Genomic DNA, 7,868 nt, shown 5'->3' on the forward strand with positions numbered 1-7,868 from the left:
GCGGGTGGGTGGGTAGCGTGTCCGTTGAGCAGCAGCTGTCTTTCTTCCTCCTCCACATTACATCGGCTTCCACCATGCATTTCCCCCCTCCCAGGCGTCCAATAGGATTGCCTGTCCTTTCAGTCAATCGGGAAGCGGGTATCCGATCTGCGCTTCCTGATTTGTGGAGAGGCGATTCAGTGTTAGAATAGTGGGCTCCAAGCGCAATGCTCTGCGAAACAGGGGGGAGCCCATCCATTTTGCACAGAGTGGCCCCGTACCTGGACTTTTGTGGTCCCTCGGCAGCTGTCTCGGCTCCCCCCGCAAGAACTAACCACCTTGATGCGAGCGAGCGAGCTCGCATGGTGGTTAGTTCTTGCAGACGCGCTCCTGTGATACAGCCGGCGGCTATATCCGTTTACTGTATCACTTGGCCCCGCCCCCGGTGCACTGCGTCATTGGATGTGATTGACAGCATCGTGAGCCAATGGCTGCGCTGCTTTCAATCAACCAATGAATGAGCCGAGAAGCCGGCCGAGAAGTCTGCGCATTCACGGCGCGGGACTTTCGAGGGGTCAGGTAAGTAAAGGGGGGGCTCAGGTGACCACTAATCCACAGATGTTTTTTCACCTTAATGCATAGAATGCATAGAATGCATTAAGATGAATGTTTTACCTTTACAACCCCTTTAAATAAAAATAAAAAAAACACTCACTGCAGTAATTCATACGTCCGGCGTCCTGAAAGGGGCCGGACACATGAATAGGGGTGGCATCTAGGGTTGCCACCTCATCCCTTTTAAAACAGAACACATATGAATTACACAGGTTCTGTGGCTGATTAAGGTGGTAATTGAACTCAAGTGGAGCCTTATCTAAATGAAATTAGCCTCAGAACCTGTGTAATTCATATGTGTTCTGTTTTAAAGGGATGAGGTGGCAACCCTAGTGGCAGCGGGGATGGAAAGGGGTGGCGGCACCCTTAATGGATGTGCCACCCCTGCCCCTAAATATTAAAATGGAAAATTCTCAAAAAAAAATAATAATTTGTGTACCATGTGGTATGGTTTGTAATTGTCAAACGATCACAGCTGCCAGGACCTGTATGACCTGCTGTTGGCGCTGTGCTTCCCAGAGCAGAATGTTGCAGTTCCAGTTTCCACCAGTGGGTGTCTCTCAGGATCAATGGCAAACAGAATCCGTCAGCAGCAAAACACTGGAGAGAAATGAAGAGGAGGAACTAAATACCCTCCCAGCAGCCAGCAACAGGTGGATACAGATTAGTGGATACAGCTGGCTGCTGGGAGGGTATTTAGTTCCTCCTCTTCATTTCTCTCTTGCTTCAGTGTTTTGCTGCTGCCAGTTTCTGTTTGCCATTGATCCTGGTCTTGTACCTGGCCCCCCCCTCGTTTCTGATCCCATCTTCCATGTTTTTCTGTGTTCCCCATGTTGTATCTCATTAGTTATGCTTTCTGTTTGCCCCGTACACACGATAGGAATTTCCGATGGAAGTTTTGACCGTGTGCCCCATCGGATTATTTCCATCGGAAATTCTGAGGAATTCCGTCGGAGTTTAGATAGAGAACATGTTCTCCTTTACTCCGATGGAATTCCGTCAGAATTCAGATGTGATTTTGGTCGGACAAAGGTCCAACCGTGTGTACCGGGCTTTAGTTATTGGTCAGGTACTGTCAATGATCTTGTGCAGCATGACGTAGGCAGCGTCACCCCTACCCTGCCCTCCACCATGCGTTCCAACAGGTGCGTGCAAACCTGAGCCGCCCCTTCCGCATGGATCAACTAGACAAGCTTACGGACATCCTGACCCGACGTATCTACGTCTGCCTGGACGCCAAGCTGTTATCGGACATCGAGCCGACGCAACACTACGGGTATATTTGAAGGAGCCACCAGAAATCCATGAAGGCAGAAGGATTATATACCACCTAACCATGGAGTGGTGAGAGCCGGTGGGAAAAATCTATTTATCCCGTCCTTGACATACTCTTCATCTGAGCTTTTTTGTGATATGCTCTACCATTTATTTGCTAAACTGTAAAAATTATTAAGGCATTTACAGTATATCTATACCAATAGCCACCTTCACAGTGACGGAACTATAGGGGTTGCTGCAGTCGCACTTGCGACTGGGCCCTGCCGTTCTTCCTCTGTGGGGGGGCCCAAGACCCGGCATCTCCCTGGGGCTTGTAGTTCTCTCTCCGACTGTATCCACTGGAGAGGGGAGGGTCCTCTCACCCAGGCATGTATCGGCTTCACTCTTCAGTGAGTTGCTTTGCTTCTACACCCTTGATGATACATGGTCAGTGGCCCCTCCCCTCTACAGTCGAAAAGAGAAAACTACAAGCCCCAGGGAGATCTCACGGTCCGTGGATACCATAGAACTGCCGATCGCTGCCTCCCACTTACCCCCCAGGTGGGGGGTACAGAGATGTGCTGGGGATCCAAGGTGCACAGCGGAGACCAGCCAAGTACAAGGGAACCTCTGGAAGGAGGGTGACTGTCTGGGGAACCTGATGTAAGGGGGGGCTCTTGGGACCCTAATGTAAGGGGGGTGCTCTCTGGGCACCCTAAAGTAAAGGGGGCCTTCTGGGGACCCTGATGTAAGGAGGGGCTCTCTGGGGACCCTAAATTAAAGGGGGGCTCTCTGGGGTCCCTGAAGTAAGGGGGGCCCTTACAAATCAGTGCTAACATACAGTACATTGAAATTCCAATATTTGGAAAGTGGGTCCCATACTCGATTTTATTTTTACATCTCGTGCAGCAGGTGCTCATGACTGGTGTATGGCTGATGTATCGTCTGCCAACACCTACTACTACAACCCCTCATGCTGGCCCAGCAACACATTCTGGATTTTAATTGGCGTAGCGGCCCCACCCATAACAATTTAATATTAAATACATTCCATTTTATAACCAAACTTTTTTACCCAACTTAAACTGACTGACTATGTCTCAGGTTAATGAAGGCTGTACCACCACCACCACCACCTCGGCATCCTGGCCCCTAGCCGCAAGTCCACCAGCTCAAGGAAAAACTTTTACCATTTTCTTACACCATGACTGATAGTCCATTATTTCCATGATAGGGACGGTACCCATACTGAGATAGGCCCAGCCTGTGCCACAACACATACTGTATTCCTTCCAACATTCCTTCCGACCTTCAAGAACCCGAGACCCCTGCCAACCACTATTTCCATTATAGGAAAGGTACCCATACCCGAGATAGGCCCAACCCGTGCCACACCACATGCTGTATTCCTTCCAACATTCTGACCTTCAAGAACCCGAGACCCCTGCCACCTGCTCCTTCCATGATAGGGACGGTACCCATACCCGAGATAGGCCCAACCCGTGCCACACCACATACTGTATTCCTTTTAACATTCCGACCTTCAAGAACCCGAGACCCCTGCCAACTGCTATTTCCATGATAGGGAAGGTACCCATACCGAGATAGGCCCCAACCCGTGCCACACCAAATATTGTATTCCTTCCAACATTCCGACCTTCAAGAACCCGAGACCCCTGCCAGCTGCTACGACAACCCCCAAAACCCAAAGCCGCCCATGTTGCCATACACATAGGCAAAACACCTTCAACAATCCATACAGCCTAAACAAAAGGGAGGGAGGGAGGGAAAGAAAGAAAAACTTCCTATGATGGTCTCCTTTCTTCTGCTGACCCCCTACTGAGAGCAGTTATCCCAAACCCCGAGACCAACCCAGCCTCAAGGACGCACCCCTACCCCTCCATTGCCTCCAATGGGAAGCCCCCCTTTTAGTAAAGTAATTGTACCTACCCACCCTTACAGACTGCCAAGCAACCCCCAGTCATGTGGACCCTGCACCTAGGTTCTCTTCTGCTCCGGGGCCTGTTCTTTCCCGTGCAGTAAATGCTCGTTTCCATTCAGCAGCTGCAAATTCTCATTCGGCAATTGCTAATTCTAATGCGCATGTGCAGAGTCAAAAGCATAGACCAAGACTAGGAAGGACTAGCATTTGTGCATTCGTGGGAGCACATGCATGTACACGTTAGCGTGTGTGTGTATTCACAGATTATGGCGCCCAGCAGCCTATTTAAAGTGAGTCTGTCTGACTTCAGTGATGGACTGTCTTCAGCTTTGGTTCCTGATTCTAATCCATGTTCTGCTGACCTTGTTCCTGACCCGGCTACATCTGACACCTCTCTCGGATCACCCCTGCCTGCTGTATCTGCTTCTTGCTTATGTTACCGACCCTGGCTTGGATTTATGATTACCACTCCGCCTCATAATTTGGTACCCCACCGCCAGCGCGTTACTGACTTCTGCTTGTTCCTGACCTTGCAACTGATCCTGATTCTGTACCTGTCTTCCTGGATCCCGCTGAACAAGGTTGAGAAGACCACACCACCAGCCCAATACCTTTTAACCACATGACAAATGGGGGATCTGGCCTCTGCTGACCACCAAGCATTCAGATGGACCAGACTCCCCACCACCACTGGAAGGACTCTTGTGTCTACAGATTACTTCCAGGCACCTGCACCCGTCCACTGCCCTAGCAGTCTCTGTCTCCACTACCAGGGGTTCTTGTATGGGAATTGTGCAAGAGGCCACCCTCATCATCTCGGGCTCCACAGCCAGGTATGTGACAGGTTAAATAAAGTGGGTGTAAGATGCCAGCACTGATGTGGTTAAACTTAGATGGAGGTGTTTAGTAGCCTTCGGTGATTGCATGAAAACACCATATTGCAGCACTTGGCAACTTTATAGGAAGAGATTGCCCGGCCACTGCACACTTTACCCAGCCAGAGTGGTTAGGTGAAAGCAGCCTCAGGCCAATTTATCCAAGCCATGTCCCTAACGTGTTTCGCCCGGCTTAGCTGCTAGCCACTGCGTCGGCCGGGCCATCTCTTTTTACTTCTACAGCTTGCATTGGGTCTGGAGGAACCTTTCCCCAGTCTGCACCCTCAGTAGTAAGCGGCATCCAATTCATTGGACCTTGTTATCTTGAGTGGGGGGACCACTAAGCTTTTTTCGTGGGTCTGTTTTCACACGTTATTTAGAACAAAATGACATTGGTTTAACCCAAGGATGGAGAAATGAATATGAAATTCAAGAGCCAGCTGGATCTTTTCTTCAGAAGACAGTTCCATTGACAACAACTACAGAAAACCTCAAAAATAATGTTGAAGGAGCATCAGCTATCTGGATCCTGGATTTGCCCAGCCCTGGTTTAACCATCCTACAACCTCCCATCCCCATTCCTGTCCTCATCCTGTTTGGTCCTCTGAAGACCAATACAAGGTAACTTTGGGACTAATGGAGAGCGGCTGTCATTTTTGAACCCTGTTCCAGCCACTGTATGTGAAGGCTTGAAAACACCATCTGCCCCAGCTTGGGGGGGGGGGTGGACTTTGACATCTTTTCCCCCGTTCCTCTCCTCATCCTGTTTGGTCCTCTGTAGACTAATACAAGGTAACTTTGTGACCAATGGAGACCGGCTGTCTTTCTTTAATCCTGTCTAGCACTGTATGTAAAGGCTTGAAAACGCCATCTGTCCCAGCTTGGGTGGGGTGGACTTTGACATCTTTGCCCCCGTTCCTCTCCTCATCCTGTTTGGTCCTCTGTAGACTAATACAAGGTAACTTTGGGACTAATGGAGAGCGGCTGTCATTCTTTAATCCTGTCTAGCACTGTATGTGAAGACTTGAAAACACCATCTGCCCCAGCTTGGGGGGTGGACAGTGGACCCGGCTTTGGGGGACATCTTTGCCTTGGGTGTCCCAGAACCGGGTCCGATCCAAAAATGCTGTACTTTTACTTTACCATAAGACATCCCACCATCACAACAAAGTCACCACCACCAAGAAGAAGACACGGCGAGCCTTGATACCATTTGTGTGTTTAATAATCTATATTATTATATTATACATTTACTGTGACAGGTTAAAATATACATATATGTGCAACAGAAGGTGGAACCCAACACATCCATAACAACCCTTAGTGTGAACCAGCCACACAGACCCGCCGAGGTGTGAGAAATGACAGAAAATACAATGGTGTGTGATCCATGGACACTAAACACAAGACTCCACATCCATAGGGACTCTATAAACAGGGAATCAGATTTCCTTCATTTGTTTAAATACTTCATACAAATTACGACGCTGGCGAGTCAAGCTTTGCATTCCTGAGTTATTCCTTTCCTTTGATCTCCAGGGGCCACAAGACTCAGCTGTCCTCACTCATCATGGAAAATTGATTTTTCTAGAGATGAATAAGACCTGACGATGTTTACCTATCGCTGAAAATATCCTACCAATATGTTATCAATGACTCCTATTGATGGATAGTGAGATATGGTGATGACCTACTATTTATGTACAGAAGACAACGTTCTCCCCTTCGGGAGCAGAAAGAAACAATAATCTCCTACTCAGAAGGAAGAGACAATGTCCTACTCAGCAGGAAGAGACAATGTCCTCCTACTCAGAAGGAAGAGACAATGTCCTACTCAGAAGGAAGAGACAATGTCCTACTCAGAAGGAAGAGACAATGTCCTACTCAGAAGGAAGAGACAATGTCCTACTCAGAAGGAAGAGACAATGTCCTACTCAGAAGGAAGAGACAATGTTATACTCAGAAGAAGGAAGAGACAATGTTCTCCTACTCAGAAGGAAGAGACAATGTTCTCCTACTCAGAAGGAAGAGACAATGTTCTCCTACTCAGAAGAAGGAAGAGACAATGTCCTACTCAGAAAGAAGAGACAATGTCCTACTCAGAAGGAAGAGACAATGTCCTACTCAGAAGGAAGAGACAATGTTCTCCAACACAAAAGGAAGAGACAATGTCCAATGTCCTACTCAGAAGAAAGAGACAATGTTCTCCCACTCAGAAGGAAGAGACAATGTTCTCCTACTCAGAAGGAAGAGACAATGTTCTACTCAGAAGGAAGAGACAATGTCCTACTCAGAAGGAAGAGACAATGTTCTACTTAGAAGGAAGAGACAATGTTCTACTCAGAAGGAAGAGACAATGTTCTCCAACTCAGAAGGAAGAGACAATGTTCTACTCAGAAGGAAGAGACAATGTCCTACTCAGAAGGAAGAGACAATGTTCTACTTAGAAGGAAGAGACAATGTTCTACTCAGAAGAAGGAAGAGACAATGTTCTCCAACTCAGAAGGAAGAGACAATGTTCTCCAACTCAGAAGGAAGAGACAATGTTCTCCTACTCAGAAGGAAGAGATAATGTCCTACTCAGAAGAAGGAAGAGACAATGTTCTACTCAGAAGGAAGAGACAATGTCCTACTCAGAAGAAGGAAGAGACTATGTTCTCCTACTCAGAAGGAAGAGACAATGTCCTACTCAGAAGAAGGAAGAGACTATGTTCTCCTACTCAGAAGGAAGAGACAATGTTCTCCTACTCAGAAGGAAGAGACAATGTTCTACTCAGAAGGAAGAGACAATGTCCTACTCAGAAGAAGGAAGAGACAATGTTCTCCAACTCAGAAGGAAGAGACAATGTTCTCCAACTCAGAAGGCGGAAGAGATAATGTTCTCCTACTGAGAAGGAAGAGACAATGTTCTCCTACTCAGAAGGAAGAGACAATGTTCTCCAACACAGAAGAAGGAAGAGACAATGTTCTTCTAATCATAAAAAGGAAGAGACAATGTTCTCCTAATCTCTTCCTTCTTCTGTGTTGGAGAACATTGTCTCTTCCTTCTTCTGAGTTGGAGAAAATTGTCTCTTCCTTCTTCTGAGTAGGAGAATTTGTCTCTTCCTTCTGAGTAGGAGAACATTGTCTCTTCCTTCTGAGTTGGAGAACATTGTCTCTTCCTTCTGAGTTGGAGAACATTGTCTCTTCCTTCTGAGTAG

This window comes from Rana temporaria, chromosome 1 (assembly GCF_905171775.1).
Source record: "Rana temporaria chromosome 1, aRanTem1.1, whole genome shotgun sequence".
Classification (NCBI taxonomy): domain Eukaryota; kingdom Metazoa; phylum Chordata; class Amphibia; order Anura; family Ranidae; genus Rana; species Rana temporaria.